The sequence below is a fragment of the Camelina sativa genome, chromosome 9 (genome assembly GCF_030686135.1).
Source record: "Camelina sativa cultivar CO46 ecotype springtype chromosome 9, ASM3068613v1".
NCBI lineage: Eukaryota > Viridiplantae > Streptophyta > Magnoliopsida > Brassicales > Brassicaceae > Camelina > Camelina sativa.
Window position 1 is genome coordinate 7,272,426 of NC_141888.1, and position 8,282 is coordinate 7,280,707.

An 8,282-nucleotide genomic window follows, 5' to 3' on the forward strand; every position below is an offset into this window, starting at 1 on the left:
GGCTTGTTAGATCGCTGCTATGGACGTTAGGAAGCTTTCTTGTGGCTTGGGATCGAGTTTTGTGGATGTAGGAACGAAGATCCGGCGAGAAGCTTCAGGGAAATCACGGTGCTCGACGTTGCGTCGATCGATGCATAACTTGCATCGGTCGATGCAAGTGCGAGGACGGCGCGTAAAACTCTAGGGTTTTCGTGTTACATCGAGCATGCGTCGGTCGATGCAGACTGGGTATCGGTCGATGCAAGTTACACTTGCATCGGTCGATGCAGCTTCTGTGTCGATCGATGCTTCCCCTTTTGGCATCGGTGGATGCATGTGTGGTGTCGGTCGATGCTAAGTCCTGGTTTGTTATGGTCGTTTATTGATTGTTGTGTGTTGGTTATTGATACTCTATTGCTTGTGTGTATAGCCCAGTAGATGGGAAGATTGCCTTACTGAGTGTTTATAAAATACTCATGCATTGCAATATGTGTTTGTGGTGCAGGTAAAGGCAACGTGTGATCGTGGAATCCAGGCAATGAAGAGGAGGATGTTCTAGGGACTCGGTTTTATGTTGTCTGGCATTGCTAGGTTGCTAGAGTTGGGTCGTTAGAACATTGCTAGGTTGCTGGTTCTATGATTTCTGTTATTTGGATATTGGATGTTGTTGATGTTATGGATATGGGTTATTTATATTTATTGGATTATTATTTATTGGATGTTGGTATTGTTGTTCCGCTGTTGGTTGAGATTGTGGTTAGGTGGCTAGTGGGTATGGGACCACTAGTTGTAGTTTATTTATTATATTATTATTAATTATTATTTATTTTTATATAAAAAAAAAAAGGTCGGTCGTTTCAGATTTACATAAGCAGTTAATTAGAAATCTAAAATACAATAAATATATTAGGAACAATACCAGTCAATGATAAAATTGGATCTTCAAAAGCAAGAAACAACATCCTCATAATTCATAAAAAATAAACGTCACAATTGCACACATCTAAACGAAATAGTATAAACATATAGTGTATAAATACAAGTGACTGCGAAGCCCATATATGACTTAATTAAAACGAAATAATACAAAAGAGAAAACAAAAAAGACTAAAATAATAAGAAAGTGCTAACTACACCACAACCCACGCGTTGCGTAGGAAAGCACCTAGTATAGAAATAAAGAAAAAGAAGAAATTAATAATATTGTATTTTAGAAAAAATTGTTTAAAACAATGGTTAAAAAAAAAAAGTTTTAAACATGTTGGCCCGATAATTTATCTTCTAAGCAAATTTTATCAAAAGTTCAATAATTTTGCTCATACAGGTGAAGACATTACTCCAAACAGGTGTAGACATCACTCATATAGGTGAAGACATTACTCCATACAGGTGTAGACATCACTCATATAGGTGTAGACATTTACTGAGGGACTATTGATTTTGGAGATGTATAGACTTTTGTTGAGACTTTTAGTTGTAACTAAACCAAACACACGGGTTCCTCCTGCATGTTTTCTCCTATAAATACTTGTAGATCACTTAACCTAAAAAATCATTCAAACTTCAAACCTAAAATATTTTGGTCAAAGAAAGTTGAGATCAATATCCTCCAGTATTCTGATCCAATTTCTGGTAATTTTTGTCTTTCTTCAACTAGCTCATTTTCTCTTTTAACAACCTAGCTTTTTTGTATCATTAGATTTTGCTCATATTTATTTTATATATTTTTCATATTTATAATACAATAAATTTAACCGATTTATTTTACACATAAAACTATATAAATAAACATTTTCATTTTTTTCTGTGTTGTTCGTATTTCTATTTTTTATAATAATTTATTTTTCTTCATGAGATTTTTACAACAGTATCTTTTTCTGTGCTTAGTATTTATACTAGTTTTCACCCGCGGTACACCGCGAGACTAAATTATAAATTAATATATTTTAAAGAAATTTTTTTAATTTATTTAGTTTTCAAATTTCTAATTAACTAAATTTTATCTAATTAATTTATTATTTTGTTTAGAATATTTTTTCTTCTTCTTACGTTTTATATAGTTTATAACCTAATTACATTAAATTTGTTATTAGATAGAATATAAAAGTTTAAAACACTTAGTTTTGTTTTCTAATAATTAAACATAGGTATATATATATATATATATGATTATATGGTATGTTAGTGTATATTTTTATGCGTATACAATTTTTTTTTGGAATATTAAGAATGTGTTGTAGTATGTGTAATATTTTGTAATTCATATACTAAATAATTTATAAGTTAATTTTCCAAACTATGACTACAAATCTATAGTATATGAAATAAACTAATAGTTTTAGTATTGGTTCTATAGTCAAAATCCATCATGCTAGGCGGATCACGCAACATGTTCAAATATTTTTAATCCGCAAAAAACTCATTATACGGAATCCGTGAAAGTAAAATATAGTATGTGAGGCTAAAAGTCACTTTTTATCAAATCAGTTTTTTAAAATTTTAAAGAACAATACCTCTTCACTCACTTCCTTATAAAATAAGGAAATAAAATATGTATACATTTACAATTATGTTTGTTACCTTTTAAAATACTTAATTTCTATAAAAAATAATCAAATATAAATAAAATTAATTTGTTTATTAAATTAATTATTTAATGCCACTGGCATACCTGTAAATAAGTGCTAACTTTAGAATTTATTTTAAAAATGTCTCAAAAAATGTATATCTAGATTACATAACTGTGATTAATTAGTTAATTTGTATTAAAAACAATATTTAAAATATGAAAGTTTATGGTGTTCAACTGAACCCACTCACTCCTATATACGTGACTAATCAAAAAAAAAAAAAAAAGTTTCAAAAAGTCTTTGATGGGAAGCACATGCTAAATTGCTCTACCTTTTTTTCCTGTTCAGTAATATCAACGATGGCATTATCCGAAGATTTGATGTCGAACTGCTCAGAACACCTGAGTGCCTACAAATCCGCTTGTGAAGAACACACACACCTCAAATCCTATGATACTTCGCTTCAGCTGAAAACCATGAAAACCATAGAATCAATCCCCGTTAGAGCCAAGCCTCAATCCAAGACTGATTCGGTGTCCCCATACGAAGTACACAAGGAGGTCTCCCAGCACATGTTTGAAGTTACCGAAGGTGTGCAAAGTTCATTACTGAAGGCGACCATGATGTTTGGGAGAGCAAAGCTCTAAGGGATTTGGTCGAGGCCTATTTTGAAAGTACCAAGAAGACTTTAAAGATTTTCAATACTATAGAGAATTGCGTCGAGGACGCAGAAATGGGCCAACTTCTCATTCGACAGGCCGTGGCAGATTTTGAGAAAGAGTCGGCAGAAAAGGATGTTGGTGGAAAAAAGAAGAAGTATGAGAAAACCTTGAAGGATCTAAAGAAGTTTAAAGCCATGGGAGATCCCTTTGATGGCCAAGTGCTCACGACTCAGTTCAAGTTGATCAAAGAGCAGCAAGAATCCCTTATGAAGGAAGTCGGGATGGGCTGGCGTCTACACTACCTTGGAAAGAAAGAAGGCTGATCTGAAGAAACAGTTGGACGGTCTGAATGAACTAGTTGATATAGAAAAATCGGTGGAGAAGGGTATAAAAACCAACGAAGAAGCGACAGAGACCGTATCTACTCTAGTCACCGGGCTAGAAGACCGTATCCACACTATGTTGGAACTTGTAGACAATGCTATTGAGAATGAAGACGATGAGGAGGACACGAAGCTTGTCCTAAAAGTAATCAAGGGAAAAGTAGATAAATTAACAGAGAAAATCAAGGAGGTTGGTGAAACTGTGCAAGAACATAGCAAATTGATCGCAGAGGCGAGACTTCATGTTCTGCAAAAGATCAACCGGTCTGGAAAACATTAATCCGTTTAAACTTTAAACGATGTTTGTTGTTCAAAACCCATATGTTATATGTTTAAATAATTGGGTGATTAGGGTTTACAGCCCATTGTACCTTTTAATTTTAGTTTGCAACGTTGACCATCCGACTATCCGAGAGGATTGGTTGATATGTATTCTATCCCCTATGTATTTTATACTTCGTGAAATAATGTTTGCTGTTGTGTCTTTTTCACATGCATCAATTCACAAATTGAATGACCAAAACATTTTGCTTTACAGATAAAACAACTTTTTACTAATCACATCAACCCAAATTTATTATGAACCAACAAATTGTCATTATAACATGATACGATACACTGAAATGTTTGATTGATATAGTCCCACTAGAATGAATGATCGATAACATTATAGCCCATTGTACATCTCATCCGACTATTCGAGAGGATTCACTACAAGAAAACAGCTTGATAGCGATTACACTTAGCAATTACTTAATTAGTCGCCATCTTTAACGACCATCTTGCGACTACAAGGTAATGATTTTGCGACTGACTCTTTGTAGTCGCTATTTAGTCACTAAATAGCGACCAGTTGATGTAGTCGGTAAAGTAGTTGTATGTTGACGACTCGTTAACGACTATTTTGTTGTTGAAAAACAATAATCGTATCTTAGTCGCTATGTTAACGACTACGCTGACGACTCGAGTAAATAGCCGTTATTTTGGTGACTACTTTGCGACACTTTCGGCGGGTCGTTACAAAGTCGTAAAATAACCGCCAAATAGTCATAAATTGCAGTTAAAAAACGTGTTTTTTGTTTGGGGGTTGGCGTACCAACTTTTTTATATTAGTCGCTTTTGAGTCACCTGGGTTTGGTCTATAAAAACAAAATTCACGCCTTTGTTTTCTTCATTCCGAGTTAACACACCAAATCCTTCAAAAAAAAATCCAAGTGTGAAAAAAAAAATCTAATTTTAAAAAAAGAGTTTGGCTTTCATTATATAGTATTATATTTTCTCTTTTATTATGTAGTCTTATATTTTCTCCAAACAATATATATATTATATTCTTATATATAATGGCGGGATATTACAATTACGGTGCTAATGGCTGAAATTACCATAAGTGGATGTACAAGAAGTTCGATGAAGTGACGAGAAATTTTTCATCTAAATTTGAAGTAGGAGTTGACCAATTCTTGTCGTTTGCAAATTGCCAACCTACAACACAGAGCAATGGCGGTAAGTTTTATTGTCCTTGTAGTGTATGCAAGAACAATAGATGTCTGTTGGGTAAAAGAGTTATAAGTCATCTGTTTAGTAATGGATTTATGCCAGATTATTATGTTTGGTATAATCACGTAGAAGAAATCAATTTGGATATAGGAACTAGTTACATTTAAAGGACATATGTTGGGAGTCATGAAAAAGTGGGTAATGTAGTAGAAGATCCATATGTGGATATGGTGAATAATGCATTTCGTTATAATGTGGGGTTTGATGATAACTATCATCATTATGGTAGTTATGAGAATGTGGAAGAACCAATACAAAACCATTCAAGGAAAATTTACGATTTGTTAGATAGTGCAAAAAATCCTTTATATGGTGGTTGTCGTGAAGGTCACTCGCAATTGTCATTAGCTGCTCGAATCATGGAAAATAAGGCAAAGTATAAAATGAGTGAAAAGTTAGTGAATTTGGTTTGCGAAATATTGACGGATTATTTACCAGAAGGAAACCAATCTACCGGTTCACATTTTGAGACAGAAAAACTGATGCGCAATTTAGGTCTCCCATATTATACAATTGATGTTTGTATTAACAATTGTATGATTTTCTGGAGAGAAGATGAAAAGGAAGAGAAATGTCTGTTTTGTGATTCACCAAGATGGAAGCCTAAGGAGGACCGACGGAGAACAAAAGTACCATATAGTCGTATGTTGTATCTACCTATTGCTGACAGATTGAAGAGAATGTATCAGAGAAGAAAGACTGCAGCGGAAATGAGATGATATGCCGAGCACCAATCAAAGGAGGGAGAAATGAGTCATCCTTCTGATGGGGCGGAGTGGAAATATTTCCAAGAGCTTAATCCTCGGTTTGCTGAAGAACCCCGTAACGTCTATCTTGGATTATGTACTGATAGGTTCAATCCATTTGGCATGTCTCGTTATCATTCGTTGTGGCATGTGATCTTGACTCCATATAATTTACCCCTTGGTATGTGCATGAAAACATAGTACTTCTTTCTTACAATTCTGAATTTGGGTCAAATCATCCGCGATCTTGATATATTCCTACAACATCTGATTGAGGAGTTAAGAGAGTTGTGGTCTACTGGAGTCGATGCATAAGATGTGTCCTTGAATCAAAACTTTAATCTAAAAGCAGTGTTGATGTGGACGATAACAAGGACTATTCAAGCTTATTTTGAGAAAATCTGTCAAAAGCGGATAAAAGACATGGTTAGCACTGTGAGGACTAGTCGAGTTCAACCAAAATGGATTGGAAACACTCTCTGGAAAACAATGACGGATTACTGGGACACTGAAATGGACTGAAGAAGCACAACAAAGGAGTAAAACCTATTATGATGCCCGTATGTATGACCTTAACGGCCTAGGTCCTCACATCCACCTCTCAGGGCCAAAGCCGTATCAACAGATCCAAGACGAAATGGTGAGTTATTCTTGTTACACCTTGCCACTTTCAATTCTTACATAGCTGTTATTTTTTTTCTTTTTAATTAATCCTTGTTTATTTGCTAATATTGCAGGAAGAGGAATTGGGATGAGAAGTCCGTATTGGTGAGGTTTTTATCAAGGCACATACAAAGCCTGATGGTACATAGGTTGATCAAAAGGCAGAGAAGATTGCACAAACATATGAGAAGGATGTGCAAGAGAGGTTGTCTCAGCTCGAGGCAGATCCTTCTGCTGTGTCCGATGGTTCTTCTCGGCCACGGGAGCTCACAACAAAAGAAAATACAACAATTATTCTTCAGGTTACGTTTTATTTTAACCAATACACATTTATAGTCTTGGAGTTTAATTTTTCATGCTCTAATCTTTAATTTCTCTTATTTTGTAGTCCACTGAGAAGGATTCCAAGAGGAACACCTTATGGAGTTGGAAACCTCAAGGACTGGCTTGTCAATGGAAAGCAGATGCAAGCACGTGACTCTTCTACCTTTGTGGCTTTGCAAGAACAATTGAACGAAGCTCAACACATGGTAGAAGAGCTTGCTGCTCAAACCACAAGAGGCTTCCCCACCTCCGCCGCATCTCTCTCTCTCATCTCCGTCATGACTCCAAAGTTATCCTCTCCTTCACGTCCTCGTGCTTCTGTCCTTCTCTCCGTTTTACTCAAACAGTTAAACCACTTATCTCACTTCCTTACACAACTTTTACCACCGCTATCACTTTTCCCTCTCACACCACCACCGAAACTCAGCCCTCTTCTCACGGTTTGGAATACGTCACGGGAATGAGAACACATCACACTACCTAAATGTCGGTTTGATCTCCTTACGAATCAAAGTCCTCATTCATATCAAACTCACAATTCTACATATACTTCCAAAACCATCTCCCCCAAACCCTTTTAGATCTTACGTTCCCCTTTTTCCTCTCACGCCAACACTGTTAGATATTGGGCTTCCAACTCAAAACCAATTGGCAATGAGTGGAGAGGCCCATATCTTATATATACTACTTAAGATCCTACTCAACTTCCAATGTGGGATATTGTATCCCTAATACGCCCCCTCGAGATGATGGTTTCTTTAAGCATCAATCTCGATATGTTCGGGCATGAATCGGCGGACCAACTATTGGGCCGGGCCGATTATGGATTGGGTTGAGTATGTGCAGACCGGGCTCTGATACCATGTTAGATATTGGGCTTCCAACTCAAAATCAATTGGCAATGAGTGGAGAGGCCCATATCTTATATATACTACTTAAGATCCTACTCAACTTCCAATGTGGGATATTGTATCCCTAATAAACACCACCTCAACCCGTACTCCTCTCATGACCCCTCTCCCCTTTCATCTCTATCTTCACCACAACCCTACACGGAATCACAACAACACGTTGACCACATCTCACTCTCTCAACCTGCATCTCTCTCTTTCGACATCCACTAGGGTATACTCTCATCGTCCGTCCCGGCCCCAAGCTCGTCGCTCCATTTTTTATTAAAAGAGTAAATTAGGGTTTTTGGTTTAGGCTGGTTTAGTTTCGGTTTAATAAACAACACTCAATTAAACCATATGATCACATATATAATTGAGCTTGGTTTAATTAAAAACTCCTCCTAAACCAACCAGACTAAACTGATTCAACTTTAGTTCCCGACATAAACTCAAATAATTTATATATTAATTTTTGGGATATGAACGTTACAATTCTCCCCCTCTA

The 8,282-nt window shown here is 35.9% G+C and overlaps 2 pseudogenes across 1 annotated transcript; both read left to right on the forward strand.

Moving 5' to 3' along the window:
- Nucleotides 1-1,514: 1,514 nt before the first annotated feature.
- Nucleotides 1,515-4,080, forward strand: LOC109126529 (UPF0496 protein At3g28270 pseudogene; annotated as a pseudogene). Its single transcript, XR_015565798.1, has 2 exons — nucleotides 1,515-1,611; nucleotides 2,898-4,080. The product of XR_015565798.1 is annotated as a UPF0496 protein At3g28270 pseudogene (transcript).
- A 3,425-nt stretch (nucleotides 4,081-7,505) lies between these two features.
- LOC109126629 (uncharacterized) lies at nucleotides 7,506-7,742 on the forward strand (annotated as a pseudogene).
- Nucleotides 7,743-8,282: the final 540 nt, after the last annotated feature.